Source organism: Aquila chrysaetos, unplaced genomic scaffold (assembly GCF_900496995.4).
Source record: "Aquila chrysaetos chrysaetos unplaced genomic scaffold, bAquChr1.4, whole genome shotgun sequence".
NCBI classification, from domain to species: domain Eukaryota; kingdom Metazoa; phylum Chordata; class Aves; order Accipitriformes; family Accipitridae; genus Aquila; species Aquila chrysaetos.
In genome coordinates this window covers 1-8,877 of record NW_024470352.1, presented here as the reverse complement: position 1 = coordinate 8,877, position 8,877 = coordinate 1, and the positions used below count along the sequence as shown (strand labels likewise).

Here is an 8,877-nt window from a genome sequence, read left to right as displayed (position 1 = left end):
GACCTGGGGACAGAGGGACACTGGCACAGCAGGACAGTAGGACATGGGGACACCAGGACAGCGGGACATGGGGACAGCAGGACAATGGGACAGCAGGACATGGGGACACCAGGACACTGGCACAGTGGGACAGTGGGACATGGGGACACCAAGGACAACAGGACAGTGGGACATGGGGACAGTGGGACAAACAATGGGACAGCGGGACAATGGGACAGCAGGACATGGGGACACCGGGACACAGGCACAGCAGGACAGTGGGATATGGGGACACCATGGACACCGGGACAGGGGGACATGGGGACAGTGGGACAATGGGACAGCAGGACATGGGGACACCAGGAACACTGGGACACCAGGACATGGGGACAGTGGGGACAGGGGCTGGCCCTGCACCAACACAGCACCCGGGAGCAGGACTTGCCCTAGGAGTGGGAGCACCCTGCACCGCCCAGTGCGCACACACACACACACTGAGTGTGCGTACACACACACATCCCCCCCCCCCCCCACTAGCACACACACGCAGTGCGCATACACACACTAGGTGCATGCAGTACACATATAGAGTGCACACACGTGCCCGCGCACACACACTGTGCACACACACAGTGCACACATACATACAGAGTGCACACACATACACGCAGTGCGCACACACACACACACAGAATGCATACACTGCGCGCACACACAGTGCACACACACACATTTTGCACACGTCGTCACATGCACGCTCCCCTCCAGGGCCTGTGTGTGTGCCTGGGCACACACCCACCCATGGCATATTGTGTGCACGCGCGCGCACGCACACACCCCCCCCCCCGCCCCACACGCACGTGCACACACACCCAGCACGCTGCACACCCCACGCTGCATGTGCGCACACACCCACTGCATCACACACCCACTCACTCCCTCCAGGACCCTGGTGTGCACACGGGCACACCCACCCACGCCATATTTTGCACACACACACTCACACTGAGTGTGCACATACCCCCCAATTTGCTTGCACCACACAGCCGTGTCCCCAGGGCGGCGGGACACCGCTGTTACCCCGGCCACGCAGCACACCCGCTCGTGCACCGCAACCTCGTGCTGTAATTAACCACTTTGCCACTTCCAATTAACAGCGACGGCTAATTATTGAGCTTCAGCAAGCCCAGAGCTGAGCTCCCCCGAGCCCCACAGTGCCCACCTGGCCGTGGGCACCGCTCGGGGCGGGGGGGGGAGCGGGCACCCGTGCTGGGTGGGTGCCGGCCGGGGGTCCCCACCGCTGCCACGGCTTCAGGGCGTGCGTGGCAGTGCCGTGGCCCAGCTGGCCGGTGCCACCGGCTGTCACCCGGCAATGTCCCTGCACGGGGCAGGGGGGACAGGGACAGCCCCGACGTGTCCCCCTGCACCCCCCAAAATCCATGGGATGGGTGAAGCCGGAGGGTGCGTGCGGGACGCAGGGGCCCAGTGCCATCCCCTGGCAGCTGGCAGTAAATGAGCAGTCATTAACGAGACGTGTTAATTAGCCGCCCGCCCTTGGCGGGGATGTGGCGGTTTGGCCTGAGCTGAGCTGCCGGGAAGTTGCCAGTTAAATGCAATTTATTTCCATTTAATTTTAATTTCGGTTTAATTGCTTCTCCACTTGCTCCTTTGGCTCCAGTCTGGGGTCGGGGATGGTGGCACTGGTGCCATCGCTGGTGGCACTGGAGGACAGGGACAGGGCCCTCTGCAGGACACTATCCCTTGGGCACGGCTGTACTGGGATGGGGCTGTACCGCAGGGTCCGTACTGGGATGGGTTGTACTGGGGGGTCTGTACAGGTGGGACTGTACCAGAGGGTCCGTACTGGTCAGGCTGTACCGGTGGGGCTGTACCGGAGGGTCTGTACTGGTCGTGCTATACCTGCGGGTCGGTACTGGCGGGTCCATACTGGTCAGGCTGAACCGGAGGATCAGTACGGGAGGGTCTGTACTGGTGAGGCTGTACCATTGGGTCCGTACTGGAGGGTCTGTACCAGTCTGGCCGAACCGGCGAGGCTGTACCACAAGGTCCATAGCGGTCAGGCTGTACTGGCGGGGCTGTACTGGCAGGTCTGTACTGGTCCGGCTCTACTGGTGGGTTGTCGATGCGGAAGTCACGGACACTGCACACAATCAATATGATCAAGCAGATGCTACTTTATTGCCCAAATAGCTTGGTTTAAGTATACATTCTAGTTCCTGCTCATGCGTATTGTCTGCAATATTGTTGCCAATAGACAATCCATGCTGAAATTGATGACTGCGAATGTGAGTAATAAAATACTTACTTTGTCTCTGATTTAACAAAAACAGTAAGTGCATCAACAACATATGTAAAACAGGATTTTTTTTACTTGCTTAATCATTGTTCGTTCTAATCTTTGGGTGGTTCCCACCACGTACAAGGAATCTGACACAACATTGACAGGTGTATCAAGCCAATGTTGAAAGACCCACAAAACTGCTCGTAATTTTAAAGTTTGCAAAGAATCCCCAGCATGTCCTGAAAGTAGCTGTTGATGCCACTGATCATTTTCATACCAGGCTACAGCAGCTCGTTTTGATTTTCTTCCTGCGTCTGTAAATACTGTTAATCCAACAACAGGCGTTTCTGACCTGATTGGTTCTTCTTCAAATTCTTGATTTTGTAACAATGGTAACAGTTTATGAGGGATAATGATTTGTGATTTTTTTCCTGGATATTCTGCTAAGGCAATTTGAATTATTTCTGAGGTGGCTATTAGCCAGTCTAAATAGTCTTGCCTTAATGGGCACAAGCATGGTTTCAGGTTCATGTCCTGAAATTTCCAAAACTCTTTTTCGATCTTTCATCATCAGATGTGCTAGTTGTTCAATTTTAGTATATACAGTAGTTTTAGGTTGAAAAGGCAAAAATACCAATTCCAAAATAACAATTTTCTGTTTTGTTATTTGAGCTATCAACCCAATAAGGTGTTTTCATTCAACAGAAGTAATAATCAATAAGAATTGTAACGGTAAGTTGTTTATTTTTCTTTGCACACTATTAGAAACCACTTTGTCAATGACCTTATCAAGTGCATCTTTTTGTTCAGATGATAGTTTTTGATAATCATTTGCTCCTGTTGTTGTCCCTAACAATGGCATCAAGGGCTCTAAATCATCATTGGTAATCCTCACAACGGGTCTTACCTATTGAATGTCCCCCATCAGTTTTTGAACATCTGTAAGATTTGAAATTTTGGAATTCAACACAATTTTCTGAGGCTGTATCACACTTTCTGTAATGACCCAACCTAAATATTTCCACGGATTTGAACAATGCACTTTTTCTGGGGCTATTTTTAGACCTTTAGGCTCCAATTCTTTAGTGATCTCTGCTAAGGTTTTACTCATGTCCATATTTTCTCCTGTAACCAATATATCATCCATATAATGATATATCAACAATTCTGGCTTGTTTCTTCGAAAAGACTGTAATGTCCATGATACAAACATCTGACATAGTGTAGGTGAATTTTTCATGTCTTGTGGTAACACCACCCAATGATACCTTTTGGCTGGTTCTGATTTGTTAATGGAGGGCACTGTAAATGCAAATTTTTCAACATCATTGGGATGTAAGGGAATTGTGAAAAAGCAATCTTTCAAATCAATAATTAGTAGTTTCCAATGTTCTGGAATCATAACAGGGGACGGCAGACCTGGTTGCAAAGCACCCGTATCTTGCATGACCGCATTTACTGCTCGAAGGTCATGTAGCAACCTCCATTTTCCTGATTTTTTTAGGAATTGCAAAAATGGGTGTATTCCATGGACTTGTGGAAGATACAATATGTCCTGCTACCAATTGTTCATTCACTAATGTTTGTATTATTTGCAGCCTATCTTGTTTCAGCGGCCACTGATCCACCCACACTGGTTCGTCTGTTTTCCAGGTGAGTTTTAATACAGGCTGCTCTTCAGAGGCCGCTCCTAAAAAGGCTGTGTAACTAAACGAGCACTCATTTGGGATAAAAGATCCCGACCAATTAGAGCTATTGGTAGATGCATCACATACGGTCCAGTAGTTATCATAGTGCCATCTGAAAAACAGAAGGAAATTGGTACTTTACTAATCATTGTTCGTTGAACGCCTCCTACTCCCACTACCCCCCTGCGGGGTGATGGTGACGTCCCGCCAGTGTCCACCAGCACTGACATTGCCAGGGATTGTTCATTAGGGTGCCACATTGTGACTTTTTCCTCAGGCTTTCCCCCAGCAATGTCAACCGCTGACAGCACCTGAGGCTGACCCGTGGAACCGAAACCCCCGTGGCCTCGTTCCACAGCCTGCGCTCTGGGCACACATGCCCGAAATGGTACCAACTGGGCTATTTTTGATTGAGCTGGTATGGTAACAGGAGGGGTCAGAGTATAGACCATAATTTTTATCACACCACAATAATCTGCATCAATAAGTCCTGGCACTATAAAAATGCCCTTCCGAGAAACAGAAGAACGACCTAATAGCAATGCGCTTAGCCCATGCCCCAATGGTCCTTTTTGATCAGAATCTGTAAGTTGTACTTCAGGTGTTACCAGTGTAGTGTCTACTGCTGTTGCCAAGCCCACCCGCGCGGTTCCGCTGGCTGCGGCTGCGCGGCGGTCCAGGCACCCTGCACCTGTGTCATCGCGCGCGGCTGAGTCGCGCTCTGTAACTTGTTTCCTGATCTCCTGTACTCTCGGGTGTTATGATTATTTCGCTGACAGTTTACACACCATTTTTTCTGTGAATCACTCGGGTTGTTCTCACTCGAGCCAACAGCTATTTGGCTCCTGCAATCCTTTTTAAAATGCCCCATTTTTCCACAATGAAAACATTTTTTATCTTTTCGCACTCCTTTGCTTTTTGTTAATAGGGGTTTTACAGCCACTACTACCGCAGCGGCTATCACTGTTGCTTTTTCTGATTCTAGCATCCGCTCTGCAGCTTCCAACAGCTGAGCGGTGGTAGAACCTATTGGCAATATACTAAGGGCTTTTTTTGGTTTTTTCATTTGCATTATCAAAAGCGAGCATATCCAAAAACTTGGTTTTCATTTCAGGATCTAAATCAGGGTGTGCCATGATAGCAGCATGCAATCGATCAATAAAAGCTGAAAACGTTTCCGTGGGGCCTTGTTTCACCGAGGTAAAAGTATGTCTAATTTTCTCATCATGCACATTATTCAATGCTTTAAAAGCTAAGTCTTGACGGAGTTGTAAGACTTCTGTGGCAAATTGTGCTTGCCAGTCTGCCCTGGCAAAGGGACCTGAACCTAATAACATGTGGGCTTGCACTCCAAACAGAGGATCCCCGTTCTGTCGCGGGATAGCGGCTGCATTTTCACAGGCCGCTTGCCAGTTTTGATAAAACTGGAGCTGCTGGGATGGAAGCAATAACATTTGCACAATCATTTTAACATCGTATGGTGTCAACAAATGTGCAGAAAATACATGTTGAATAACAGATTGACTGTACGGTGATTTTAACCCATATTGAGTGACTGCTGCCTTAGCTTCCTTTAAGACTTCCCGGTCTAATGCTTCCCAAACAGGGCCCCCATTATCCATCACAACCGGAAGTGCAGACGGAATAAATTGACCTTCAATTAAAGCATCTCTGATTATCCTCTTCCATCTTTTTGCCGGATCTCCCACCCCACCCCCCGTTAACAAGGTTGTGGGAGGTGGCGGCGGCAAAGGTGCCATGGCACCGATCTCACCCGATACGTCCTGTGAAGTAGAAGGATTCGTTGGAGGTGGTTGCGGGAACGACGAAAATCCTGTGCTGAAAGGTGGTGGAGGTGCAGGAAAAGTTGATGACGCCGGCTCGGGCTTCACTGACGACCCCAGGCGGGCTTCGAGAGCCTCCAGCTTTTGTAACATTTCCCTCAATTGTGTATCCCCCAGACCTGTCGCCCGTTCCTCCTTTTCCTCAAACGGGGGTGGAGGAGTAGATGGCGGCAGCGATGGATACAGGGACGAGGCTACTGGCTTAGGTGATGACGAACGGGATGTAGAGGGACTGAGCTGTTTCCCTTCTCTTCTGCTGGTGGTGGTGGAAATTCCGCCAGGCTGTCGGCTTTTTCCAAGGGCTGGTCCCCGGGGTCTGGATCTGCTACCGCAGACTTCCTGGCCGCACTAGCTCACTGCCGGAGACCCTATTTGCCCCAGACACACGGGCTGGAACAGCGGCTTGGAATTTGTGGTCGTTCAAAGAGCAAACTCGTCGAGGAGGGTGTTTCCTTTGAATCTTCTGGTTTTCAATGCAGCAAAAGCAGAAGCTGCTGCCGAACATTCTGCTTTCATACTTTTTAAAGTTTCTATAATTAACCTCCACATCGTGGAGAATCTTCTCGCCTCTTTTGAACCCGAACTTATGTTTTGCCATAGTTCTTGCCCTATCTTTTCCCAAGTAGGGATGGTGAAAGCATCTCCACATGTAGGGAGTAAGCCTTTTTCTCTCGCCCCAAAGTAACAGGGCTTCGGGTAGACGAGTCATAACTAATCCTCTTCGTAGAGAGCAATATGTTGGAGGAGCTTAACCACTGCTGCCTCTTCCTTGGACATAGTGGACCCCATCTCCTCCCCAGCAGCTCGCCTGATCAGGGCGAGATTTCCACAACGCTAGCGTTTTCCCGAGTGCCGGGGCAGCACTCACCTACGGCCGGCTTCCGCACCCTCTCTCCGTCGGCTCCTGTTGTAAATTCAACATCGACCCGAGGGTCCCTGTTCGAGTGCCACTTGTCAATGCAGAAGTCGGCAGACACCGCACACAATCAATATGATCAAGCAGATTGCCACCTTATTGCCCAAATAGCTTGGTTTAAGTATACACTCTAGTTCCTGCTCATGCGTAAGCCATCTGTTGATTGGTTAGCATGGGCTGTCCACGCGCCTCTAAAGCAATAATTTGACTGGATAAGGTCCTCTGGTCACGCGAATGGTTCCCTCCGCCTGTTGTCCCTGTCTTGCATCCAGCTTTCCGTCACGTACCACCCAACTTTGCTCTGCTTTTTGTGCTCACTTCATCAAACTTGTAGCAACCGTTGGACCTTCGCTACGTTCCTTGAGGTCCGCTGCCTGCAGAGGCCTCTGGCTCAGGGATGAATCAGTTCCATTGTGTCTGGATTGTTCACTGTGTGTCCATTGCTTTCCAGATATCCACAGTGGGTCAGTACTGGAGGGTTCGTACCGGCCTGGTTGTACCATCGGGTCGGTACCGGAGGGTCTGTAATGATCAGTCTGTACCGGCGGGTCCGTACCGGTACCGGAGGGTCTGTACCGGTCCGGCTGTACCGGCGGGTCCGTACCGGTACCGGCAGGTGGTGCCGTTTCTCTCTCCCGTCCCGGCGCTCGGGCTGCCGGAGCCCGGCCCTGTGCACCGCCCAGTACCGCCCAGCACCGCCCAGTACCGCCCAGCACCGCCCAGTACAGCCCAGCACCGCCCAGTTAACCGCCCAGCACCGCCCAGTACCGCCCAGTACAGCCCAGGACCGCCCAGCACCGCTCAGTACAAGCCCAGTCCCGCCCAGCGCAGCCCAGTGCATCCCAGTCCCACCCAGAACAGCCCGGCATGGCCCAGCACAGCCCCAAGCCAGCGTCCCCGGTCCCCAGAGCCTGCCACAGTCCCCTGCCGTGGAGGGCTCTGGTGTCCCCGGCTGGTGGCACTGGGGACGTCGGGGACACTCGGTCCCCTGCCGTGGAGGGCTCTGGTGTCCCCGGCTGGTGGCACTGGGGACGTCGGGGACACTCGGTCCCCTGCCGTGGAGGGCTCTGGTGTCCCCGGCTGGTGACACTGGGGACATTGGGGACACTCGGTCCCCTGCCATGGAGGGCTCTGGTGTCCCCGGCTGGTGGCACTGGGGACATTGGGGACACTCGGTCCCCTGCCATGGAGGGCTCTGGTGTCCCCGGCTGGTGGCACTGGGGAACATTGTCACCAGCCAAGGGGTGCTCCCTCCTCACCCGGGAGCTTGGGGACAGGGAGGGCCCCAAGGGACGGTCCTGGTCCCCCAGCCATGCCACGCTGGGGGTTCCCAGCACCTCCTGTTTGAGAGGCACCCACCCCCCCCGTGTGATTGGGAAGGGGCCGAGAACCGAGTCCCTGCCACTCCCTGTGACACCCACAGTGTCACCCGTGGGGGGCGCAGCCCCCACTCATGACCAGGGCATTAATTAGCAGTAGAGGTGATGAGCCTGGCTTGTTCCCGGCTCCAATGGTTGTTTCAAGGTCAAGCGCTGGAGAGAAAACAGGGAAGAGCGAGGAAAAGCCCCCAGACACACGGCTGTGCCAGACTCTGGGGGGCTGCTGCCTGCCTGGGTGCTGCCTGCACCCAACGGTCCCTGCTGAGCCCTGCCTGCACCCTGAGATCAGGCAGGGATGTCCCCATGGGGACGAGGACTCTGAGAGGGTCCTTTCGGGGTCCCGTGGCCACCCAGGCTGGGTGGGAGCTCAGGGCAACCCCAGGGCCCCTCGGGGACACCCCTCCGGGGGACCTCCATAAGACCCGGGGGGCTCCCCAGAGACCCCCAGAGATCCCTTCCAGGGACATCCAAGTGCTCTCCAGAGACCCCCAGGGACACCAATGGGATGACCTCAGAGACTTTCAAGGACCCCCAAGAGACCATTAGGACCTCCAGTTACACTCCAGAGACCTCCAGGGACCCCCAAAGACCTTGCTGGGACAGGTAAGGGTGGCCAGGCTGGGGACAGGGGACGGGATGGTGGGTGATGCTCCGTCCCTGCAGGGACCTCGACCCAGGGGTGGGCTGCAAAGCGCCTCGATGCCACGGTGAGGCGCTAGAGCTGGGGGTGGGGGAGCAGCTGAACCCACTCCAGGACCCCCCTTCCCAC

The 8,877-nt window shown here is 53.3% G+C and overlaps 1 long non-coding RNA gene across 1 annotated transcript; it reads left to right on the top strand.

Annotated features, from left to right (window-relative positions):
* The first annotated feature begins 1,128 nt into the window (after nucleotides 1-1,128).
* On the top strand, nucleotides 1,129-2,312 carry LOC115337568. Its single transcript, XR_003922191.1, has 2 exons — nucleotides 1,129-1,890; nucleotides 1,961-2,312. It is a non-coding gene; the product is annotated as an uncharacterized LOC115337568 (long non-coding RNA).
* The last annotated feature ends 6,565 nt before the right edge of the window (nucleotides 2,313-8,877 follow it).